This window comes from Archocentrus centrarchus, chromosome 19 (assembly GCF_007364275.1).
Source record: "Archocentrus centrarchus isolate MPI-CPG fArcCen1 chromosome 19, fArcCen1, whole genome shotgun sequence".
Taxonomy (NCBI): Eukaryota; Metazoa; Chordata; class Actinopteri; order Cichliformes; family Cichlidae; genus Archocentrus; species Archocentrus centrarchus.
Window position 1 is genome coordinate 17565405 of NC_044364.1, and position 26598 is coordinate 17592002.

A 26598-nucleotide genomic window follows, 5' to 3' on the forward strand; every position below is an offset into this window, starting at 1 on the left:
TGTTTTTGAAGAATGGTGCTATGAAAGGCAGGTTATCCCTTTTCAGTGCTCTGTGGTGGAGTTGCTGTGTTTTCTTCAGGATTTGCTGGACGGAGGGAAAGCTTTTTCCACAATAAAGGTCTATTTGGCAGCTATTTCAGCCTGCCATGTGGGATTGGGTGATAAACCTATTGGTCAGCACCCTCTTGTGTGTCGCTTCATGAAGGGGGCACGCCGTAAGCTCCCAGCCTCAAGGCCACTGGTCCATTATGGGATTTATCACTGGTTTTGGATGCACTCTCCTACCACCCCTTCGAGCCAATCGAGGCTGTAGGGTTGAAATTTCTCTCACTTAAAACCGCTCTGCTGCTGGCTCTAACTACAGCCAAGCGAATTAGTGAGTTACAGGCTTTGTCCATTCACCCCTCTTGTTTACAGTTGGCCCCTGGTCTTACTAAAGCATGCCTGAGGCCAAACCCGGCCTTTGTCCCTAAGGTGATAGAGTCAATCATACAGGTGCCCCCACAGTAGAACTGCTGGCATTTCACCCCCCCGCCTTTTCCTCTGTAGAGGAGCGCAGGCTTAACACCTTGTGCCCTGTGCGGGCCTTGGGGCATATGTGGACAGAACAGCTGGGTTCAGGAAATCTGATCAGCTGTTTGTTTCCTGGGCCCACCCCCAACAAGGGCAGGCCTTTGTCCCGCCAGAGGCTGTCTCATTGGATTGTAGAGGCTATAACTCTAGCCTATAGCTGTAAGAGTACTACAGCCCCATCGGGGCTTCGAGCTCATTCTACTAGGGGAATGGCTAACATCCTGGCTTTGTTCAGAGGGGTGTCAGTCCAGGATATCTGTGCAGGCAGCAAGTTGGGCTACACCACACACATTTGTGCGGTTTTATAGACTGGATGTCGCTCAGTCATCCCTGGCTCAGGCAGTCCTGGAGTCTAGTGCCTCAGGTCTGAGCTGAGATCCTGGGCAGCACTGGAGCACAGCTTCGGGAGGGGCTGGCGCAATCCGGGAGTGGGCTATATCTCCCATAGTGAAACACCGAACGAAGTTTAGAAAAGAACGTTGGGTTACGTAACGTAATCCCTGGTTTCTTTGATAACAGAGTGAGGTGGTTTCACACAACCATCACTTCCCCTCCTTGCTTGGGCACGGAAAGAAATCTGCTTAGAATGAGTAGGGAGGAGCTGGTCAGCCGTGATAGTAGGAGGGGTGGGGCCCTGAGCACGGCTTGACAGGTCTGTCGCAGACAGACGTGGTGTCATTGGAGCTTCTGTAGTTGGTCACGCCAAGGCGATTCCCATAGTGAAACACCTCACTCTGTTATCAAAGAACCAGGGATTACGTTACGTAACCCAACGTTCTCACTACAGTGATATCATATCATGAAGGATGCATTCGTGATTTCCTCATCTCAAACAATTTATTGAAACAAAAAAACCAGGACATTCGTTGGTCGATTCGAGGATCAAACACCTATTGTGAATTTTGCCGTTAAGCTCCTCATTAGAGAACAGCAACTTGTGCAAAAAGTTCTGAAACATTTAACAGTTGGACATGTGCATTCAAAAGCTTAGAGAAGGTCACATCAAGTTCATCTGTAAAGGTTTGAATGCATTTTAGGCTCATCCTGAAATTTCACCCAAAAGCCAAGTATCCCTAACTTTTGTGAGTAGTGTATCTAACCCTAACCCTAACCCTAACCCTGTGATGTTGTAAAACTGTAAACAAGGCTGAGCAGTCAGTCCACACTCAGCAAGTATATTTGTGATCTTCTCTCCTTTATTTCAGATTCTTACTTTGGCCACGGTCACAGCGTCCACGCCGCTGGAGGCAGAGGCAGTAAGAAGGCTCCGATTCGGCACTGCATCCGAGTGTTGAGGTCAATGACCTCTCTGGGTGGTGAAGAGACTATAAATCAGGACCTTTGTGATCAGGGAACCATCAACCAGCTTCTGGGTGACTGGACTGGACACACTTCATCTCAAACTGCTCAATATCATGAATTCAGTGAAGTCAAAGCTGCGGTGTTTTCTCAGGAATCTTGACGCAGATGGAAGCGGGTCCTGATGATGATGATGATGTCATCGCTGTGGAGATAAAGTCAGACATTCAAGTGATCCTTTCAACGCTGTGTGAGACCGACATGCACAGAAAGGTAAAGCTCGTATTACTAACTCACTAATTAACCTGATGAATTGCAGAAACCGTGGCAGCGCCAGTCATTTCTGATTAAAACTACATGAATGTTGTAAGAATGTGTTCTCACCATAATCTGAGGCCAGATTTTTTTTTTCCTGCCAAAGTTAAAGAAATTAAAATTTCTTCACATTTCATATCAATATTTACATATTTTGCTATAAAGTCAGAACTATTATAGCTTATTATCTCGTACAGTCATCCCACAAACAAAGACTTTTCCCCTGAATGAATAAATATGCTTGAGTTTGTGAATAATCTGACGAGTATCCGGTGATTGTGTGTTCGGATGCTGCCTGCGCTGCAGGAACTGTTCGGCTCCGAGGGAGTCGAGATGGCAGTTCACTTCCTGAGAAAAGGCTCGGACAAGTTCTACAGCGGCCTCGGACACAACAAGCTCCTCCTCTCCACAGTGGACTGTGTGTGGTCAGTTCAGCACACTTTATTATTTATTTATTGATATTTTGTCATGTTTCCACTGCGGGAGGCAAAGCAGAGGGACCCCCACTACAAGACTCTGGAGGCTGAACTCATGTTTAACTTAAACTTTATTCTTAAGCACAGGAAAAACTAAGCTGGATGGGAGCCAGCTAACAAAAACTCAAACACAAAGCACGCAGCAGGTAATCCGAACATAAGTGATGTTACACTACACCAGGATGTGACAAAGCAGACCATAAATACACAAGGCTAAGGAGGGGAGTGACAACAGGTGGGATCACAGCTGAACATACTTTCAGAGACACGACGAGGGGAAGCAAAACTAAACACTAAGTATAGGGAAACACGAGACTGTCACAATAAACAGGAAGTAACTAAACATGTGCTGCGCCTTAACACAGAGGGAACCCTAAACACCAAACAGAAGGAAACAACGGGAAGGGGAAACTAAAGACAAAAAGGGGCCATGACACGGGGACAAACAGACACAGGTACACAGGGAAACCAAATGAGAAACAAATAACTATAACAAAACTATAACCAAAAACAGAATACAAACTACAACTAACTGGGAAGCCAAAGTATATGAAAAACTAGTAAACGCAGCCAGAAATATACAAAAACAGAACTTCATCCACTAAAGAGCTCAAAACACTGCCACTGGCCCAGGACCATGACATATTTCTTCTATGTTCAACAATATTTTTGTGTTTCGTTAAGAAAACAGAAATAGAGCAGAAAAATGAACACAGAACAACAAAATACAAGAAAAGCATCATGACTTGATGCATGCTCAGTAATCCCGGGAAGGAAAAGTTGATTGAGTTTGTCTGGATGCAGCACTTTCAGTGGGAAAATGTTTCAGCGCTCATCCAAGTAACTTCTTCAATACAGCTTCCCCAGCCTTACAGTATAGCTGCATAACAACCAAAACCTTTGTCTAACAATGAGCCATGAGCTCTGGTTCATGATTGTTAACGTATCATTATTATTGATCAGTAGGGGATGAGTACTGTTCACAGAGAATTGGGGAATGGCTGATTACTGCCAGACCTGTTGAATCAAGAAATCACTAAAACAGAAGCTGTCTGACAAAGTGAAGCAGGTCTCAAAAGGTCAAAAGCAGGTTGGCCATCCTGCTTAATCACAGGTTGTTGGTTTCCCCAGCGTATAATTCAATCCTCACTTAACTGCGTACGCTATTTATGCTGGGGGACCCAATCCTTGGGGGTCTTGAAAGCCACAGAGACACAGTGTTTGGAAAAAATGTGTCTCAGCTGTTCCGATACTCCTGACGCATGAGGGATCGCCAATTGTTGTCATTCAGGCGGCGGTTATCCTCCTTCTCTCCTAGATTGCCTGGAGCGTTCTTTAGGGACTTTTTCCAGCTTTGACAGATGCTGATCTGGGATCATGGCCTTTTACTCAGGGCCGTGTTCAGCTTCCCAGCTGTGGGGATGATGTTCTCTGCAGTGTCCTGATAACAGTTTGTGCGCCAACTATCAGTCGTCCTGAAGAATTGGGATCAAGACTTTTTTTTTTTTTTTTTTTGTCCTCTACAAATGAGAAAGCTCCTGTTGATGTGGCCTCTCTCCCATCAGGTACTGTATTGTGGGCTGCTACACCACAGAAGATTACTTTCTGGTTAAAGATGGGGTGTTTCCATCTCCTCGACTTACTCAGTGTGAGTAAAGGTTTCCTGAAGTTACTGTTGAGGCTCTAAAATTCTCCTTTGTCCTGCATTTATTTTATGATAAAAAGCAGGCTTTCAGCTGTTCTGTGTTAAATGTAGTTCTTATTAGGCAGAACAAATGTCTGATATCTAATTGTTTGGATATTTCTTCTTCAGACTAGCCCCAGGTGTGTACACAGCATCGTCCTTGCCACCCTGCTACAGTTATGCGACAACCCGAACACGGTATCCCGCATCCTGACCTGGAGGGACGGCACGGACAGACGGCTCCCAGACTCCTGCTGCAGCTGTGGAGGGAGGAAGAGGAGGAGCTGGGGTTCATCGGAACAAACACGGAGGCATCACAGGTCGTCTGCAAGTTTAAGCCAAAGAGGAAATGATGAGGCTGTGAGGAGAAACCGATGAAGATAAATGTTGGCAGTCACAGTGGAACTTAAAAAGCCAGACATTTGTCATCATCCAGACATTCAGATCATTACAGGGATGACCTGAGAGAGTTCAACTTATTCTTTCAGTGAGTGTTTAAACAGAATCAAAGTGCTTTTTGAGTTATCTGCTACACTAAGAGGTAAATGTTTGTACCAAACTAGTGATGCAATGAAAACTATCCTGGAAGTCTGTGCTGCCTTTTTGGTGTCATTTACAGGCACACTTTCCTCTGCTGTCTGTGACACAGCATCATTCCTGTTTCCCCACTTGTGTTTTGTCAGCATCAGCCTTTACTGTGCCTCTGATTGGCTCTGACAGACATTTTTCCATAACCCTATCTGTAACATTAAAAAAAAAAAGCAGATTTATTGATATTTCACACAAACAGGCCCAAGGAGAGCTTCTACGAGAGCTAGCTAACTGGAACAAAAAACACATTACGTGAGGAGGACGCAACGAGGAGCAGAAGAAAACTGAGGGCTTAAATACACACAAAGAGAACAGAAACAGCATTGTTCAAACAGTTTTTTCTCAGAGACCCGTAAGAAGAAGGAGGGGCTCAGATTAGTGCTGCTCCACATCGAGAGGAGACAGTTGAGGTGGTTCAGGTATCTGACTGGATGCCTTTTGGGCGCCTCTTGGATGAGGTGTTCCAGGCATGTCCTACCAGGAGGAGGCCCCGGGGCAGACCCAGGACACGCTGGAGCGATTATATCTGTCGGCTGGCCTGGGAACATCTTGGGGTCCCTCTGGACGAGCTGGTGGAGGTGGCTGGGGAGCGGGAGGTCTGGGCTTCTCTGCTTAGGCTGCTGCCTCCACGACCCAGCCCCGGATAAGCAGAAGAGGATGGATGGAGAAAAAACACAGACTTGAAATGGAGATCAGGAAATCCAGGAATGAAATCAAGGAAACCAGCCAGAAACTATAAGAAAAAGCATTCCAACTCAAAGCTGCAAAATCCCATAATAACTTAACACATGAACAAAAGATGAAAGTCCAAAAAAACTGAAAACACTGGGTCACTGGTAAAAATGAGCTTTTGGGTTTTGTTTTTCATAACATATAGTCTGTGTAATCTGGTGTATTTCTCTCTGTTGCTTTTGTTTTACCTTGAAGATCCTCAGAGGCCCATCCTGACACATTTCCAGCCTGATGACCCTCAGCCTTCATTTCCTGCCAACCTGCCGAGCGCTGCAGTGCTGGAGATGTCAGAGAACCTGCGGTCAAAGATTTACTCCATCTTCTGCAAACTTGGTAACTGAACAGTTACACATAGTATAAACTATATTTGAAAGATTGGTTCAGAATTTATTTTAGCAAATTCTTTGAAATCATTTGTAGCTCCTCCTGTGGATCAATTTTAGACAATTGCATATTTAGGCATATAAAAAAAAATCACTGTTATTAATGTGTTGTTTAGCTTCTTGTAGCCTGTATTCAGTTTATGTCTTAGTGATTTTGAAATATCCTCTCATGATGTGTTGTGTTGGTTATATTTGCATGTTATTGTCTAATCAGAACATCCAAAATGTTTCCTTTCAGGCTTTCAGGAGCTTCCTGGATTGTTGGCCAAAGATTATGTGACTCTGACCATCATCAGGAGATATCTAGACTTGAAGGTAAAAAGTGAGGGAAAATTGTGTTAATGCTTCATACAATAGTGTAAGTAGCCTTTTGAAAATCCTGCTTTGGTGTGCCTAGATCTTAAGAAACTGTTGGGAATTTTTATCACTTTGATATTGGTATTTATTGCTACTATTGTTGTATCATTTATTAACAATTATATCAGTCACACACTGGATTGATGCACACTGTGTGCTTTAAATTAGTAGTATAAAGCTGAGACCTGTTAAATCTATTGAGAGATTGTTTATGATTCGGTTAAACAAATTTCATCAGGATTGACTGATTGTTACAACCAGCGTCATAATGTGAAAGGCATGAGTGCAGGTTTTAATGAAGAGTCAAATACATACGTTTACAGTCTGTCTGATCAGGGATAACATTAAGACCACCTGTCTAACATTGTTTTGCCCCCCCTCCTTTCTGCTGACACAACACTGACCTGCTGATGACCCCATGAGAGCTCTGAAGGTGTGCTGTGGTATCTGTACAAGATATTAGCAACAGATCCTTGAAGTGCTGTAAGGTGTGAGGTGGGACCTTCATGGATCAGACTGGTTTGTCCAGCACATCCCACAGATGCTCAATTAGATTGAAATCAGGGGAATTTGGAGGACAAGTCAACACCTCAAACTCATTGCTGTGCTTCTCAAACCATTCCTGAACCAATTTTAGCTTTGTGGCAGGGAGCATTACCCTGCTGAAAAAGGCCACAGCCATCAGGGAATACTGTTTTCATGAAAGGGTGTACATGCTCTGCAACAATGCTTAGTACAATGCACTGTGTATTCTGGCACCTTTCTCTCAGAACCAGCATTAACCTTTTCCACTCTGGGAAAATAGGCTGTAGGATGCAGCCTGAGTCTGCCTGCAGAGGAAACTAAAGTAACTTGTCCTCACCACTGTCAAAAGGTGTGCTCCACAATAATTCAATTCAATTTTATTTATATAGCACCAAATCACAGCAAACAGTCGTCTCGAGGCACTGCAAGCTAAAGACACTACAGTAATTACAGAACAAATCCAAAGAATCAAAACGACCCCCTATGAGCAGCACTTGGTGACAGTGGGAAGGAAAAACTCCCTTTAACAGGAAGAAACCTCCAGCAGAACCAGGCTCAGGGAGGGGCAGTCATCTGCTGAGGGGGGGAGAGAGACAGGAAACAAGATAGCGACTTCATTCCCATATTTCAGATTGAGATGCTTTGGCATGACCTTGGTCTTTTGCCTGTGACGACCCCTGCCTGTTTTTACTCTTCAGGTGTTTCAGGTCTTTGGTGGGCAGGGCAGGAATCATCAGTACCTACCGGGAACACCTGGGCCATGTGTTCCCAGGCTATAAATCTGAGGCAGGAACTTCTTTCTGGGTGCTGTGCACCAGCCTGTTGCCAATATGTTTTGTGTTATCTTTGTTTCCTTTAGGTGTTTGTTATTTGCTGTATTTGTAACACTTACAAACATCTCTACACACATGGACACCCTACTGGCTTCCACACCTCATCTGTCTTTAGTTCTGTTTAAGTTTGTTGAATAAAATCCTTTTAAAATGGCAAATGGTGTGTCCCATCCTTTTTGTCATGGCCTTACGAGCCAGGTTTTCTATTGTTCTTTCAAGTCCTGTTCTTGCAGGGACCACCGTGCAAGAACAGGACTTGGTTAGCACTGTTGGTTAGCACTCCCAGCCAGAAGGTCCTGGGTTTGAATCCACCTTGGCCCAGATATGAGTTTGCATTTTCTCCAGTTATAGAAAGAACAGCTTATTGTCATCATACAGAATATACCATGAGATTGGAGATTGTACAGTGATCCTCTGGTTTCCTCCCACAGTCCAGAGACATGCAGTTACTGTGGTAATGTTAATTGTGATTCTAAATTGCTCATAGGTGTGAAGGGTTGTCTGTCTCTGTGTGTTGGCTCTGCGACAGGCTGGCGACCTGTACAGGGTGTATCCTGCCTCTCGCCCTATGACAGCTGGGATAGGCTCCAATGAAATGAGAGCAAATGAAAAAGTCATTGGGGTGGTACAAGAAACAAGGGATTAAGTTTTAAATTTTGGTGATGATCCAGCTCACACTCTGGATCCAAGATGTTGTGAAAAGATTTTTTACCGTTGTGCGTCTGGGACAACATTCACGTATTTGCGTTTAACTTTTGTCCATCTATTAAAAATAAACAAAACATTTTGAGCCAAAAATGTAGGAAACTTTGTGGAAATATTCCTTAGCTACCCAAGAACATGATTTCAGTTTCAAGGTCAAATGTCAAGGTCACCCCATCACTGGTCAAATTGTAAAATACCTATCTCAGGGAATTTTTCATCTATCACAATGAAATTTGGTACTGAGGGATACGATGGCGTTCTCTGTAACATGACATAACCCGACATCGTCATGACGTTTCTTTTGATGTCATGATGCCATTGGTCAAAATGTGCTTTTTCATTATAACTCAAACTATTCATCTCAGACACTATTTACAAAGATTTACATTTTAAAATCTTCATCGAATTCTTCATCTTCCAGGTTCTGTACAATTGCTTACGTATGTGTAAATATGACAATGATCAATGGTAATATTTATTAGAAAAACCTTTTAAAACATCACTGTGGCTGCAGCAGCACGGCTGCCTCGCTAGCCTGGACCCTGAAGTGTTTTGCACTCAACACACATTAGTAAAACTAAGGTCTTGAGTCCAAAGAATCTTCTTTCGTATCATTACTAAAAAAAGCAAGAAACAAAACATAAAGGAGAATCTTTCTAATCTAACTACATTTTACAGTGTGTAGTGCAGTGTAGGTCGAAAAATTGTGTCACTCTAAGGTCCAGTGACTTCCAGTGCATTTTCTCTTGCTTCCTACCAGTATACAAAGATATTATAACATCATAACCACCAAATTATTATTCCTGCAAATTATTAGTGACAGATTAATAATACTATTGCAAACAGAATTACTTATACTTACCAAAATATATTTTCCCAAATGTATCCTATTATTTTAAAAAGAAATGGCTTCAAGAATCACTGATATGTCATTTAACCACACTTAACAGAGTTGTGGAAGCATTTTGATGATTCTAAATAATCACACGCAGAGATTAAAATATAGTTTAAGAGTTTATTTAAGATTAAAGTAGTTTAAAATAAAAAAGGTTAAAGTTGGGCAGGGATCCTCAAGTCCAGGCCTCGAGCTCCGGTGTCCTGCAACTTTTAGATGTGTCTCTGCTTCAACACACCTGAAGTAGGGGGGAAAATGAAGGAGAGAAAAAAGAGAGGAAAGATAAGATCCCAGCAATCAGAATATGATCCCCTATGAGCAAGCACTAGGCGACAGTGGGGAGGAAAAACTCCCTTCTTAAAGGAAGAAACCTCCAGCAGAACCAGGCGCAGGGAGGGGTGGCCATCTGCTGAGACCGGCTGGGGTGAAAGGAAAGAGAGGAAGGAAAGATAGAGAGGAGGGGAGAGAGGAGAGAATAAGGAGGAAGAGGAGGCTTAATCCTCAGGTGGACCTGAGGATTTCATCTGCTTCTCTAATTCTTTCTCTCTGGCTTTCAGCAGTTTTTCTTCTATTTTATCTTTCTTTTTCAGGAGCTTCTTTATTTCATTACTATCATTATCTATGTCCGACTCTCCAAGCTGCAAATTTATCACTTCCAGCAGGTTCATTGTCTCTTGTTGTGTCTTTATGAGCTCTGCTCTGTCAGTCTTTTTCTCCTGAATGTCTTTCTGCACTTCTGTCAGTTCTTTCAGTGCCTGACTTACTTTCTGACATTCCTGATGCTGTCCACGTAGACCTTTCTTTTCCTCCTCCAGCTGTTTTCTTCATTGAATTTTTTCTTTTCTTCCTTAAATTTTTTCTTTTCTTCCTTAAATTTTTTCCTTTCTTCTTGAAGCTTTCTGGTGTCCTTTCTAAACATTTTTTGCATGTTATAGACCTCCCTGTGCTCATCCATCAGCTTTTTATTTTGTTCTTCAAGAGCCAGCATCCCCTGCTCCACCATCTCTCTGTGTGCTGCCTCATTCCACTCAGCCTCGGCTTTCTGAAGGCGTTCAACTTCGGCAGAGAGAGTCTTGTTCTCCTGTTTCAGGATCATGACTTTCTTGTCTGTCTCATTCCACAGAGCCTGGGCTTTCTCAAGGCGTTCAACTTTAGCAGACAGAATCTCGTTCTCCTGTTTCAGGTTCAGGATTTCCTCGTCTACCTCATTCACACACGGAGCCCCGGCTTTCTGAAGGCGTGCAACTTTGGTAGACAGAATCTTGTTTTTCCGTTTCAGGTTCAGGATTTTCTCGTCTGTCTTATTCCACAGATCCTGGGCTATCTGAAGGCGTTTAACTTGGACAGACAGAATCAGGCTCTCCTGTTTCAGGTTCACGATTTCACTGTCCTTCTGCTGAAGCTGCATTTTATTTGCTGCTGCTTCATCATTTAGCTTTCCCACTTGAATCTCATATTGGTCCAGCTTGGTTTGCATGTCTGCCTTTTGGACCTGCAGCTCGTTGATGTGCCATTTTAATCTCTTGGCTTCCTCCTTTAATTTGTTTTTTTCAGAAATGAATTCATGAAAGTCTTTCTGAAGGTTGCTGAGATGATGTTGTATACTATCCAACAATTCAGGGTTTTCGTCCTTGTTACTCATGTCTGACATTTTAATTTTAATGGTTTTGTCTGCAGAAGAACATATAATCGTTCAAAAAGCCCCTCAGGGATTTATTTCACAGGGGCAGTTTAGTAGTTTATGTCATACCGGGCCAAGAACAGGAATGATTTTATTGACCCTTTCCAGGACTGACTGCAGGTAGAGTTAAGCTAGCACAGCTAATCTGGGAGCATCTGTCATTTAGCTAGATAGAGAGAGGGGGGGGGGCATATAAGTCATCTTCTGAATGCTTTATCACACTGGGACATGTTTGATGAAGGCAGAGACTGAGGTATGATCTGCAAAAGATCATAAAATGAAATTTATTTGACTTAAATTCAGCAGCTCCTCATATTAACTGACCTAATGTTTTTGTGAGTGTTTACAGCTGTTTGTAACGCTGTGACTGTGATGATAAATGTCTACAATAACCAGATCCTGACATGGAGATATGACATCTGCAGGTTTATGAATAAAAAAAAAAAAACAAAACATTTTTATATTCACTGATTTTTAGCAATTTAAATATTATTAATGAAAATCTTTAACACAAAATATGAACAAAGGTTACAAATTAAAATAAGACACTGCAATAGACACTGATCTGCTTTATTTTATTTTAGCAATGAAACTGTACACTAAAATGATAGAAAAAGCTGTTTCCAACGTTTTTAAAGTGCTTCATAAATTAAATGTAGTGTTATAATCACACAAATGCAGAAACAGAGTGAGGAGCAGACAGCAGCAAACAGAAGGTCTGAAGATCAGTCTGTATCAGAGTCGTTAGCTCAGGGTGATGCAGTTCAGTAAGAGCTTCATTGTTTGGAGGCTGGTTTCAGTGTGAGACTACATGGTATTATCTGCAAGTTATGTTTTCAAAATTTTGTTATCGCCAAATACAACTTTTTAAAAATATAGTTCACTCTTACCTGTGAAAGGTGAGCCCATGTGATTCGGTTTCGACTGTAAAATGATTTGAACAAGCACCAGAGTGATGCAGGGCTCTTTATTTTTGCCACATCCAATAAGGAGGGGATCTTGACGTCAGTGCTCAGCGTGTGCGTGTATATGTCTACGTTTATATCGTCTGTATTCAGTTCAGAATGGGTGGATGCCTTCCCTGAGTTTAGCAGCATATAAAGCTGCATGTTTCTAAGTTCAGTCTTGTCTCATGAGTCTGCATTAGGATCCAGTTCCTGCCTTCCACACAGCGCTTTATGGTGACTGACTCATTTTTACATTACACTTGTTGTTATGGAGGAAAAAAATCAACTTTTAGCTGCGAGAGCTTTGCAGGGTTTTCACAGCAGTGCAGGATTATCAAGTTCAGTGGTTCCACATTTTACTGACCTCTAATACGACCTCAAACACACAGATCCTTTTGTAGCAAATTATTAAGTAAGCACGTTCTTAATTATTATATTGATGCATGGGTGGAAGGTTTCAGGCATTTTTACCTATTCTTATAATTAGACGAGGGCTGCAACAATTCTTTGAATAACTGAAATAATAAAAGAACTGATAGTTGCAGCCCTGTATCAGACAGACTTCATGCTTTAAGGCTGCTGCTGACACAAACACTGTAAACTGATGTGTTCAAAGGAAGTTCATTGAAGTGCTGCTGCTTGTGTGATCACAGATGCAGAGTCGTGTTTCCCAGGCTGCCCCTGAACACATCCTAAAGCCTTCAGCCTGCGGCAGACAGATGGAGGTGTGCTGCTGACCCTGTGCAAGAAGATGCTGTTACTGCTGCTCCACAGACACACAGATTTGGATGGAGGACTTTATGGAGCCAGAGCTTTTTATTAGACATGTGACACTGTGACATTTCCTAAAAACTGGACTCACAGATGAAGCAGAGATTCAAGTCCAGAGATGCAAACAGAAGGTGAAGCAGTTTCTTACTCGGTGAGTCAAACTCAGTTCTCAGTGGTTCCCACACATTTACACTCTTTCTGTGGGGTGGGTGGATGTATGAGGATGTTTTATAACTCCAAACATGAACTGAAGACGGTCTGACTGCTTTCCTTAGTTTGGTTCATGTAAATAATGATTTTGAGCTTAATTGCCTAAAACTGATGTCTGAATGTCTGAACTGTTGTTAAAGTGTTGCCACAGTTTATGACCATTTCCTTTCTGAAGTCATTGTTCAGTGAACATCACACTGATGGGCTGCAACAAGCTCACTTTTTATTGAGGATTTCATTATTTCTACTTTACTGGATACAAAATGTTTTAGAAGGTTTCCAGACAGAAACATCAGCTTTGCTTTAATGTAAACATGTATAATCTGATCTAAGATCAGCTTCACTGATAGATGATGGCTCTGACAGCCACAGCAGAGTTATTAATCTATTAATACAAGCCCACTTTTACTCTTTAACTTTAAATAAAAAGGCAGAGTGTAAGCAGCTGTCAGTGTGCCAGTGAGAAACTTCCACGTTACTCTGGAGGAGGCTGGAAAACTGTTAAAGGCGTGTCAGTGATACTGAGGTGAGCTGCTGAGGACATCCTGACCTCCGTCAGTGAGCCCTGGTGTTTATACTGCTGTTAGTGAACCTGTCTTTGAAGTGGATCCATCATCACTGACCTGCAACACTTAGAATAAACTCATACGAAGTGATAATGTGATCGCAGAGAAAGTGGGATTTTAGGACACTGGAGTCTAAAGTTAGCTGGCATAATGTTAGCTTATAAACAGCTGTTGTCATCAGCTGACGACAAGCCACAGAGAGCTATCCGGGCGGCATCCGTGAACGAACACAGAACATTTTGCTATCTGGGTTGTTCTCTTACACAGGAGGAAGCACTTTGGTGAAGTCTGCTTCACTGCAGACTGGCTTTTTAAAGAATCAGTCAGCCATTTGCTGTTTTTGCTCTGGATCTTTTCTGTTTACATTTTAATAGCACAGCTGCGAGTCTTAGGAAAGAAAAAAGCATTTATTTATTTTAGGAGCATTATTATTTAAATATGCCAGTGGTTTATTTTTGAGCAGTTTCTCATGTACATCTACAGCTGAATGTTAATAAAAGTGTCTTTGTGACATTTGGGACATTAGCTTTGACTCAGAAGTGCCTTTTTGTTTGTACCTTTGGGAAGAAAAAATATCAAGATAAAGCTCATACATCACCATTCAGGTAAAACAATATTGAGATATTATTTTGGTCCATATTCCCCAGCCCTAGTAGTTCTAAACATATTTAGGGTGTTTTTTCTTTACTTTTTGACAGCAGGTTTACCAAAAGAAGCATCTCATGCCATGATATGAACTATAAGAACCCTCAACATAGCGCTGAGTTATGCACTATGTATGAGAATGTTGTGACGTCCCTTCTTACCTCAAGTAAGCCTCTGTATGAAACCAGCTTACATGGTATCAAGCCAGGCTGCAATGACTGTAGGAGAGCTTCATGGAGAGGCCAGAAGGGCTCTTAATGCATGTGTACCCCGCTCACTGAGAGGAGGGAGGTTCTGTTTGTTTATCTTTCTGCCTCTTAGCAATATAACTGATAATGTTTTGAACCAAAATTAATGAAACCTTGTGGAAATATTTCCTAGGGCCCCAAGAACATGTGATTAGTTTCAAGGTCATTGATAGTTTTTAGAACATTTTACAAATCTCTCACCATCGGAGAGGACAATTACTTTCCCACACAGGGCCAAGTAGGTCTGGACTGCATTTTCTATTTGTCTAATATTATAATTTGTTTGATGATCTGAAACATTCAAGTGTGGCAAAGATGCAAAAAAGCTAAGAAATCGGGAAGGGAGCGAGGACTTTTTCCCAGCACTGTGAAGAAAAGTCCTTGAGTCGAGTTGTACATAAACCCAGATAACACTGAGGTATCTGTCTGTCACGGTGCTGCAGGTCGGTGAGGTGTGGGCCGAGATCAGCAGGGAACTGAGTGGACGGCGTGAGGCCAGTTAGCCCCGACTGGGAGGCTCTGAGCACCATTTGTAAGACTGCAGAGGACACGGCAAGGAGGCTCATGGAGGAACAAAACAGCATCCTGGAGCACCATCAGGAGGAGGACGGCAGCGAGGAGGAGCTCACATACACAGAGGTGCTGAGAGTAAAACAGTGGAAACGCCTCACCTGAAACTTCCACCTTTTATGCCACACAAATCACATTCTTTTTTCCTTCATGAACTTCTGTACAGATCAGATTTATTTCCACATGCATAACAAATCAGTCCAGGTTTTCAGATCTATTCATTTCTTTAGTTTATTTTAATATATGTTTTCCTTTGGGACATCTTTGTTTTAATAATGATTTTGTGTCTTTTTTAATCCCGGATGAAGTCTCGCTGGAAGCAAAAGGAGTTCATTGCCAAATCAAGATAAGATAAGATAAGATAAAACTTTAATGATCCCACGACGGGGAAATTTGCGCATTACAGCAGCTCAGTACAGAGAAAAAATGAAAAGGATGAGTAAGAACAAATAACTAAACTAAAACTAAAATAGAATAGAATAAAATAAAATAGCCAAAAAAAACTATACACATATACATAAGCACTATATACATAAATATATATATCAATGTCAATACACACATTTACATATACACACATATACACACACATCAAAACACTAAATACAGATATCAAAATATTATATACATTTGTAGCCGGTAATGTACACAGCATACACGGTATGCATTATATGGGTGAGTGTAATAAATAAAATGTATCTGGACTGTAAGGATAAAGTGATGGCAGAGGAGGTAAAGTGTCCAAGTGACTCAAGACATTATGATGTGTTATACAGTCTAACTGCTGTTGGGATGAATGACCTGCGAAAGCGCTCCTTCCTGCAGCGAGGATGTTTCAGTCTCTGACTGAAGGAGCTGCTCAGCTCACCCACGGTCTCATGCAGAGGGTGATGGGGGTTGTCCACAATGGATGTCAGCTTTGCTAACATCCTCCTCTCACCCACCACCATCACAGACTCCAGAGGACATCCCAGCACAGAGCTAGACCTCCGCACCAGTTTGTCGATCCTGCTCCTGTCCCTTTCGGTGCATCCACCCCCCCAGCAGGCCACTGTGTAGAAAAGGGCAGATGCTACCACTGTGTCATAAAAGGTCTTTAACAGAGTCCTGCAGACACCAAAGGACCTCAGTCTCCTCAGCAGGTGGAGTCGACTCTGGCCCTTCTTATACAGGAAGTCTGTGTTTGTAATCCAGTCCAACTTGTTATTGAGATGAACACCCAGGTACTTGTAGGAGACCACTGTCTCAATGTCCTTTCCCTGGATGTTCACCAGTGCTGTAGGGGGTGGCTTCCTCCTGAAGTCTATAACCATCTCCTTCGTCTTGCTGGCGTTGATTTGGAGTGCGTTGTTCTCACACGAGCCGACAAAGTCACTGATGACCCCCCCTGTATTCCTGGTCGTTCCCATCTGATACACATCCGATGATGGCCGTATCATCTGAGAACTTCTGTAGGTGGCAATGGTCTGAATTGTACCTGAAATCTGAGGTGTACAGACTGAACAGAAAGGGTGAGAGGACCGTGCCCTGTGGTGCCCCCGTGCTGCAGACTACTGTATCAGACACACAGTCATGGCACCTCACATACTGTGGTCTGTTGGTGAGGTAGTCAATGGTCCATGCCGTCAGCTGACTGTCTACTCCGGCTCCCTCCATCTTCCCGCTCAACAGTGCAGGCTGGATGGTGTTGAAAGCACTGGAGAAGTCAAAGAACATGACCCTCACAGTGTTTCCTGCCTGCTCTAGGTGAGAGAGGGATCTGTGCAGCAGGTAGATGACGGCATCTTCCACCCCGATGCCGGGCTGGTAGGCGAACTGCAGGGGGTCCAGCGCTGAGCTCACCAGTGGGCGGAGGTGGTGCAGGATGAGCCTCTCCATGGTCTTCATCAGGTGAGAAGTCAGGGCCACAGGTCTGTAGTGGTTGGACTCCCTGGGATAGAATAGAATAGAATAGAATGCCTTTATTGTCATTATACAGGATGTACAATGAGATTGGAGATGTGGCACTGGAACTATGCAGGAAGTCTTCCACAGTTCAGGAACCCTCTCCAGATTCAGGCTCAGGTTGAAGATGTGCAGGACCACCTGACAGAGCTGGTCTGCACAGTCCCTGCAGTCTGGAGCTGATTCCATCCAGACCTGCTGCCTTCCTGATCTTAGTCTTCCTGAGCTGACTTCTCACCTGATCAGGTGTGAGGTGGATGCGAGGCTGGGTTGGGGTGGGTGATGGGGCTGGCTCCGCTGTGGGTGAGGGTGAGGAGAGTGCAAGCAATGATGGCATTGCACCAGGAGAGAGGGGGGGTCAGCATACGGAAGGGGGCAGATGGGAGCTGAGGGGTGGGGGAGGTGGTCAACAACCCAGAGTCAAATCTATTGAAGAATAGATTCAGGTTGTTAGCCCACCCCCGGTCAGCAGACACTGTGGCTCCTCCATTGTCCTCAAAGTGGCCAGAGATTTTTTTCATGTTTCTCCAGACTTCTCGGACTTTGTTATGTTGGAGCTGTTCCTCCATCTTCCTCCTGAAGCTCTCTTTGCCTCTCCGGATCTTGTATTTTACATCCTTTTGCACTCTCCTCAGTTCCTCCTTGTCTCCAGATCTGAAGGCCCTCTTCTTCTCGTTCAGCAAGGCCTTCAGCTCTGGGGTCACCCACGGTTTATTGTTAGAGAAGCACCGTACCTTCTTGGTTGGCACAGTGTTCTCCACACAGAAGTTCATGTAGTCTGTGATGCAGTGGGTGAGGGCGTCGATGTCCTCACCGTGAGGCCTGCAGAGTTCCTGCCAGTCTGTACATTCAAAACAGTCTCTCAGGGCCTCACTGCAGTCCTCAGACCACAGTCTTATTGTCTTCTTGGTGGGGGGTTTCCTCTTCACAATGGGGGTGTAGGTGGGGTGAAGAATGACCAGGTTGTGGTCTGAGTGGCCGAGCGGGGGTAGAGGTGATGAGCTGTAAGCCTCCTTTGTGTTAGCAAACAGCAGGTCTAGAGTTTTATTGTCCCTTGTGTGGCAGTCAACATATTGGGTGAAGTTAGGGAGAGTGGAAGAAGGTGAGGCATGGTTGAAGTCCCCAGAGAGGATAATCAGGGACTGCGGATGTGCCGTCTGTAACTGAGAGACGGTGGTGTGGATGTCCTCACAGGCTGCTGTAGCGTCGGCCGACGGCGGGATGTAAACAATTAACACAATAACGTGAAAACTCCCAGGCCAGGTGGTATGGCCGAACGCTAACCGCTAACAGTTCAATGTCTTTGGTACAGCGCTGCTCCTTCACAGTGATGTGTCCTGGGTTACACCATCTCTCATTAACGTACATCGCCAGTCCCCCACCTCTCCTCTTACCACTCTCCCTCATGCTCCGGTCCGCTCTCACCAGTTGAAAGCCCTCCAATGTTACTACGGAGTCCGGTGTGTGGTCCGTGAGCCAAGTCTCCGTGAACAGCAGGAGGCTGCTCTGCTGGTACTCCCACTGCAGTCTGGTTAGCGCCGTCAGCTCTTCCATCTTGTTGGGTAAAGATCTTACATTACCCATGAGAATAGATGGAATGCTCGGTTTGTACCGTCTCCTCCTCTCCCGGTACTTCGCTCCAGCTCTGCATCCCCTCCTCCGATGCCGTAATTCCTTCGGAATCTTGGGTCGCTCCTCCGGGAGTACGCTCCTGTTGCACAGGGCTAACAGCTGATCCCGGCTGTAAACAATAGAGTGGCTCACAGGTTCTCCAGATGAAGTGGTGAAAAGTCCCAAAAAGAGTATAAGGAATGCCACTACTCTAATGAAACTTTGCAGGTCCATGGCGGGTTTGATATCTAATATAACTACGAAACTAAGAGTCTGAAAGAAAAACTAAAAACACAAGAAAAACACACAAGAAAGGGAAGTAACCTGGGAGCTGCAGTAACAGGCTGCCTACCGTGGCACCATCTTGGGGGAAAAAAAAAATCATGGGAAGATTACGTTTCCAGGACTTCAAACTATGAGACCTTAAAGGTTGAAATATTTTAACTACAACCATGAATTCCCCCTATTATTAACAATAATATCTGCATTCTCATCATAAGTTGCGAGAGTATATTTTTGTTATGCTCTTTGAATGCAGGAAGTAAAAGCACAGAGGGAAAAGGACGCTGAATCATCCAGAGCTAAACCAAAGGACGAGGGCGCTGCTCTTCATCCTGCAGAGGTCTCCCATTAAAACACTGCTTTATTTCATTTCTATGACTTTTATCCACAGAAGACTGAAAGTGTTTTAGTCAGACGAGCTCAAACCTCCAGTGTGTGTTGGTTCAGTCGGACTTTCTGACAAATGATGAAACCTTTCGTGATGTTTGCCAGTCACCCTCCTACATATCTGCAGATCTCACTTCACTTGTTTAAGAACAGATGAGATGTGCTTTATTGATCTCAAACTTATTAACCTCCTTTCTTGTATCCATTAAATCTAAGTTAAGTGCAACAAAGTAACAACTAGCTTATCAAAGATCTTAACTCTGCACTGGTGTTGAACAAAGCATAAAATCATCTGCACCCAAACTGCATTCAGAGGTTTTATGAACTCAGAGGAAAGACCTTAAGAAGCTGGGCTTAGAGCCAATGGTGGTGATGGAGGTTGTGTAGTTCATTTCAAAGTTAATTTAAAATCAGATATTAGGGTGGTAACAAATTTAAAACTGAAGTTTTAGTGAAATGTTTTGCCATTTAGATGATGCTCTGTAAAAAGTTCAGGTGGATAAAGATTTGCTCTGAAATGTTAAAAATCAAGGCGAGTGACTGACCATTGTCTTGATGTGCTGCTCTGCTGTGTTTCAGCATTTCATCGGGCACGTGATTGCAGTAGAGAGCACAGGCGCTCAGGGTCCCGCAGGAGTGAAGGTGACCCTGGTCAGAGCTCCAGTCAGGGCCACGGGTCAGGACAGAGGGCCGCCAACACGTCCAAACCCGGACGCCGCCAGCACCGGATCATCCAGAGACTGACGGGACCAAAGACGCTGGTTTAATGCAAGCTGTTTACACTGTTATTGTAACGGCATTTTATTTTCTTTATTGTGCTGTGAATCCATAAATCTAAACTCTGTGTAAGAGCGCATTAATGTGCTTTATATGTGTAGAGCAGAGAGACCAGGACCCAGTTGCTGGATGTAGTTTGAAGTTTGAAAAAGTGAGTTTTAATAGCTTAAAATTTCAAAATAACCAAAGCAAGAAGATGGAATTTTTTGTTTTTACAAATAAATAAGAAATAAATCCAATCAAAATATCAGTTTTCTTTTCAATTCAATTTTATTTATTTAGCATCAAATCATAACAAACAGTCGCCTCAGGGTGCTTTATACTGTAGGTAAAGACCCTACAATAATACAGAGAAAACCCAACAGTCAAAATGACCCCTGTGAGCAGCACTTGGTGACAGTGGGGAGGAAAAACTCCCTTTTAACAGGAAGAAACCTCCAGCAGAACCAGGCTCAGGGAGGGGGGGTCATCTGCTGAGGGGGGGGGGGCAGAGATTAATAATAACTAACAATTAACAGGTAACAAATGAACCAAGTGGTGCCCACAACAAACCCCGCCCCCGGCAGGTTTTAGCTGATTTGTTGTCACTCTGAAACACTGAATCACAGAAATAACACACAGGTCTTGTTGTCCATGCCCATAATTTTCCTTTGACCTTTACCTTGAGGTCAAGGTCACTGAGATTCAAACTTGATAAGCAGCATAGCGATGGGTTATTAATCTCCAGTGTCAGTAACGAGCCTGTGTCCTCTGAGTGTTTAATGAGACCTTTTTTTGTAAATGAAAACATCAAAAATCACATTTTAGCTTCAAATTCCAGAGCAGTCATGGACTTTTCTCCCTTTTTCTTTAAAGATGTCAGGTGAAAGGACCAATATCCTTTCTCCTTACTAAAATTATTATTATTATCATGCCTCCATGGGGTAGTGGTTAACACATGTGCTTTACAAGCAAAAGGTCACTGCTTCGATACCAGCCGGAGGCACGAAGGACATCTGATGCAAAACTCTGCAAAGTCAGCCCTGCAGAGCGAGCAGCCAAAAGTGTCTTTTATTAAAATATATAACTACTTATGTAGTGATCCCACTGGTCCAGATGTACCGCAGCTAATTCATGATACCAAAAGATATTAAAAATGTAATTCTGGAGGATGATTGCTCACAATTTGGCAACCCCAATGGAAATCTTGTTGCTATTAGTGACTTAAATACACCTTATAAACTGCATCAGTTTGTGTTGATGCTGCTTTGGATTTATGAAACTTGTGATTTAAGGTTCCAAAAACAAAGATGAGCACAAAGATATGAGTGTGCGTGAAGCTGCCGGCCTCCCTACAGGTAACTGCAGCTCGTTTTTAGGACAGTTTGAGTAAAAAGCAGTTTCAGAAAAAGATGCATTGTGACTTTTTTGTTGCTCTATGTTGAATATAGAAAGACTTGGTGTTTTGTGGTGACTTTGATTGGCTTTCTCAAATTCTCCTGTGAGTTTCCGTTGGCTGAGTGGGGACAGCAAAGCTCTTTAGCATCTTATCTGCTTGTCCAGCTGCTGTGACCGAGGGCCCGTTCTACTTCCTGTCCTAATGCACTGCTTGATAACAAAGATCTCAGTGTGCAGAGTCAGGGAGGGGGTGTGGGGGCGAGGGCAGCTTCAAACAAACCACTGACTGCATAAACACTCTTTACAGCAGCCTGAACCTCGGACATGTGACGGAGAGACTGAATGTCAAGGCTTCTTTCAGCTGAACAAACAGCACGAGGCTACGAGAGAACCAAGAATGGTGCATCCAGCTTCCTGCAGCCAATGTTCTGTTGAATTACTGAGATACACAGCACACTGGAGGCTGCTCTTTATTACAGTGTGTTTTTAAGGACCTAATAAGCTACTTTCCAGCTCCACATAATTATGTTTGGCCTCTAGAAAAACAGATCTGCATAATTGTCAGCTCAAAATAATCCTCATTTATCTTATACCAGGAGCTGGTGCAGCTCCTCAGTTCATCTTCTGTCTAAAACAAGCTGCCTCTCACTTCCTTCTGATTGGCTGTCCCTCACAAACAGAAGATTTAAACTGCAGGTAGGTGGGGCTTCTTGTTTACACACCCGTTGACAATTTGAGCTCCTCGCGCCACGGTGACACCCGTAGAAGCATCGTCCCACACCCGCCCACCTATTCTGTCTCTTGCCTCGAGCACCACCACCTGCAAACGCACAGAAATTCAACATGGTGAAGCACACTCACCGGCCACTTCATTAGGCACACCTGTTCAACTGCTTGTTAGTGCAAATATCTAATCAGCCAATCATATGGGAGCAACGATGCATTTAAGTATGCAAATGTGATCAAGATGAAGCTGAAGTTCAAACTGAGCGTCAGAATGAGGAAAAAGGGGATTTAAGTGACTCTGAGCATGGCGTGGTTGATGGTGACAGACAGGCTGCCAGTCCCGAAGCCCCGGCACCGATGATGATAACGTTTTTCTGCACAGAACCGTAAAATGGATAAAAGGTCCAATAAGCCATGATAGAATAAATAACAATAAAAGCTAAATGTTGGTAATGTGGATGAGGACACTCACAGAGCAGAATCTTTCTGGTCTAATGTGCTTCCGCAGGACCAACTCCAGCTTGCTGAGGTGAAACCGAAGCACGTTCTCCTCCAGTTCACTGAACTGCATCCCAGACTCCTGAAGAAAGTTCTTCTTCACTTCTTGGACCTTTTCTGTAGTGAGAATGACACAAACATATGTCCGTCCAGCTTGTCTTAGCCACAGACTGTACGCAAAAGATGGAACAGATCTGAAAATGCACCCAATGTGAAAGTTTAACTCTTTATTGGCTGGCAGAGTGTGACTCAGGGCTGCACAGAAATCTAAGGTGAAATCACCCTCCTGTGACCTCAGATGGTTTTATGATCTTAGTTGCCAGTTTCCAGTTTATTGAATCCAAATACGGCAAATTAGGGTGACTGATAAGTTACAGTGTGGAGCGGCGGAGTTAGCACCTCCTTGTGGATGTCACGTGGATGGCTTTGCCCATCGTTTATATACAGTCTATGGTTTAGGAACCATTTGATAACCTTACAGCACAGCCATGACATCAGTAATTTATATGTAGAGTTCAATATCTGGACTGTATAGTAACTACTGGCTGGTAAGAGCAAATACTGAAAACGCTGCTGTAGCTGCTACATGAGCTGCAGTTCAGCACCTCTCCCAGGGGCGTATCCTGGTTCTGCGACTTGTCCTTCCTCCATTCTGACACCACATCCAGGATGGCATTAAAGTGGAAGTCCACACGCTTGTCGATGGTGGGGTCGGTGACCTGTCCTCCCTCCTGAAAGAGGTGGCATCGCTCCCCGAGCTTGTGCATCTTGATGGCCAGCTGCAGGAGAGAAGTCATACAAGGGCTCCTTAAAGGGTTGTAGATGTATTCAATTCAAATACTTCTTTTAAGGATTTACAGAAAGTGGTTCCCAAACTAGAGGGCACAGCACGGCTGTGAACAGGACTGCCAGGTAAACTTAAATACGTACATAGCAAAAATAAGTTGTGCCATATTTCACCCGCGGCTTCACCGCAGTACGGTACAGACGAGAGGGCCCAGCAGATTGCCCATCGTAAAATATGAACTTGGAGATTTCACAGTCTTCTGCTCCTTATTTCATTCTTTAAATAATATAACAGTGAAGTTGAACAGGTGAGAACAATGTGCCCCCCATAAATAAATACACACACATCAGGGCGATGGGGTTGTTTACACACCCGTTGACAATTTGAGCTCCTCGCCCCACGGTGACACCCGTAGAAGCATCGTCCCACACCCGCCCACCTATTCTGTCTCTTGCCTCGAGCACCACCACCTGCAAACGCACAGAAATTCAACATGGTGAAGCACACTCACCGGCCACTTCATTAGGCACACCTGTTCAACTGCTTGTTAGTGCAAATATCTAATCAGCCAATCATATGGGAGCAACGATGCATTTAAGTATGCAAACGTGATCAAGATGAAGCTGAAGTTCAAACTGAGCGTCAGAATGAGGAAAAAGGGGATTTAAGTGACTCTGAACGTGGCGTGGTTGATGGTGACAGACAGGCTGCCAGTCCCGAAGCCCCGGCACCGATGATGATAACGTTTTTCTGCACAGAACCGTAAAATGGATAAAAGGTCCTATAAGCCATGATAGAATAAATAACAATAAAAACTAAATGTAGGTAATGTGGATGAGGACACTCACAGAGCAGAATCTTTCTGGGAGCAGAGGCTGTTTTGTCACCAGCACGCCGGTGTTGATGAGGCCCTTCCTGGTCATGAAATGGAGCACCCGGTCCAACTCCTGCACGCAGCGCACGCGCACCAACCCCCGAACGGTGATGTGCTGAGCGCATTTCTCTGCAGTCAGCACCTCCTGCAGAAGAAAAGCAGGAACAAAATCCCACCGTTTTGTTTGTTGCTCTGTTGGGACGCTCATGCTCCCTTTTTCTAGGAATAGATGTGAAGTGAGAAGAAAACACACACATACAGAGCTGCACCTTATTAACAGCCTCGTTTAGACACATTGAGCCGGTGCAGTTTTGTTACTGAAACTATGACACGTCCCATGACGCTGCTGCTCAAAGTTGGTCTTGAGTTTGTGACGCTTGAAGCTGGTGTAAAATTGATGTGATTGTAGCTTTAACAGAGCTTAATTGTGTCTTTCCGCCCTGAAAATGTCATACGGATATCTGCTGTATTGAAGTTGTGAGGGCTTAATGCTGGAAAAATAAGGCAACTCACAAGATGTTACATTTCAGCCTGCCTTATGTGTTGTATACATTTTGCATGCCTTTATTTAATAAAGTGATTAAAATAAATAAAAATCAGCTGATTGTGAGGGGGTCTGGCAGGAACTTATTTCAGACCCAGCAGCCACTTTCGGCTTTCGGAAGCCGGGATAAGGTTACGCAGAGCCAGATACATGGTGGGATCACGGGAAAACTCTGGAAACTCATAAAGCTCATCCAGCTCCATCACATCAGGCCGCGCACACACAGAGCCTTTCCACACTCACTGGGCTGGTAGAAGGGCTGGAAGTACGGACACAAGCCTAGAACTGAGGGATACGATCAGGATTAGGACCTGGCATCTCCAAAGGGAGCAAACCCGCACAGTATTTACGTGTACAGCACAGTACAGAGAACAGTAGGCGCTTAATTATGCCATTTATTCTGAGCTCGTAGACTCACTCTGAGGTTGGGCAGCTCTGCAGTGATCTGCCCTCAGCTCGCCCAGAGACACATTGCTGGAAGAACCTGATGGACTCATACTCGTAGTAGGCAGTGAGGAACGGGCCGGCTGGACTTTCTTTAAACAGCGGCGGTAAAATGAGCATTGAATGCCACCAGCTGTCGCTCACCTCTGCCACTCCCTTTGGGAATTAAACAGCTCGGGGTTAACGAGGACCCAGAGACTTGTGATGTTTGCATACTGTCCACAAACAGATGATAGCACACATAACCAGCTTACCAAGTCCTCTGGCTGGGAGCACTGGTCGGGCCCCTCGCTCTGTAGGCAGAGAAACAAGATTTCTCTCAGAAAAATAGAGGTGGTCCTGACAGGGCAATTATATATTTTCCCTCTTTACTTTAATGTTGTTGAACTTCATGTCGCAGCGGTACGTTGCTGCTAAGGAGGTGGTGAGCTGGATCTCCTTGGTAAGCTGGCGCCACTTCCTACAGTCAGGCTTGGTGCACTGAACCTGAGGGGAACACATCAAAATTAAAGCATTCACGACACGGAGAACATTAAAAAAACAAACAAACTGTTTATACCTGTTAGCTGGAACCAGAAAGGCTTCCTATACATACCCAGTATGGAAGCTGCTGATCTGCCATCAAAGCTTTGAGACTGGGCTCACTTTTCCCGTTACTGGTCCACACCTTCTTCCAGGAAGCAAAGGTCTCATAGCCGTCTTTGTGACTGAAGTGAAAGAAGGGAAAAATAAATTAAAATCAATGTAATTATATTCTCATCTGGACAGCAATAAAGCAAATAACACATAACTTCACTGAGTTTGGCAGTGCAGAAACATTCAAAGATTTTGGGAAGATGTCTGAGGGATGTGACAAGATTATTTTTTTAAAAGACGTTTCACTGAGGAAAGAAAGAAAAAAAAACAGATCAAATGTTATGCACTGGTTAGCTCTAGTAAAAGTATAAAGGGATATTAAAAAAAAAAAATGTGAAAAAGATCCAGCCATCCATCTTCTGCTGCTGGTCCACGTTGCAGGGGCAGCAGTCTCAGCAGAGATACCAAGAGGTCCCGTTCCTAAGGGGGGGGGGGGGGGGGGGGGGGGGGGGGTGTCACCAAAGTGTTCCCAAACCAGACGAGACAAAATCTCTCCACCATGTCCAGGGTCTCCTCCTGAAACACGTTTCCTAGCAGGATTCCAGGAGGCGTCAGATGCTGAACCACCTCCTTTCGATGTGGAGGAGTAGCAGCTCTACTCTGAGTTGCTCCCAAATGACAAAATTCTTCACTCTGTCTGTAACGGAGAGCCCGGATACTCTTCAGAGTGTCAGTCCATTCCCACAGCTCGTGGTCATAGGCCAT

The 26598-nt window shown here is 44.0% G+C and overlaps 2 pseudogenes; one reads left to right on the forward strand and one right to left on the reverse strand.

Moving 5' to 3' along the window:
* The first annotated feature begins 782 nt into the window (after positions 1–782).
* Positions 783–20040, forward strand: LOC115798433 (cilia- and flagella-associated protein 69-like; annotated as a pseudogene).
* Positions 20041–22578: 2538 nt separating this feature from the next.
* On the reverse strand, positions 22579–26598 carry LOC115798434 (lysine-specific histone demethylase 1B-like; annotated as a pseudogene).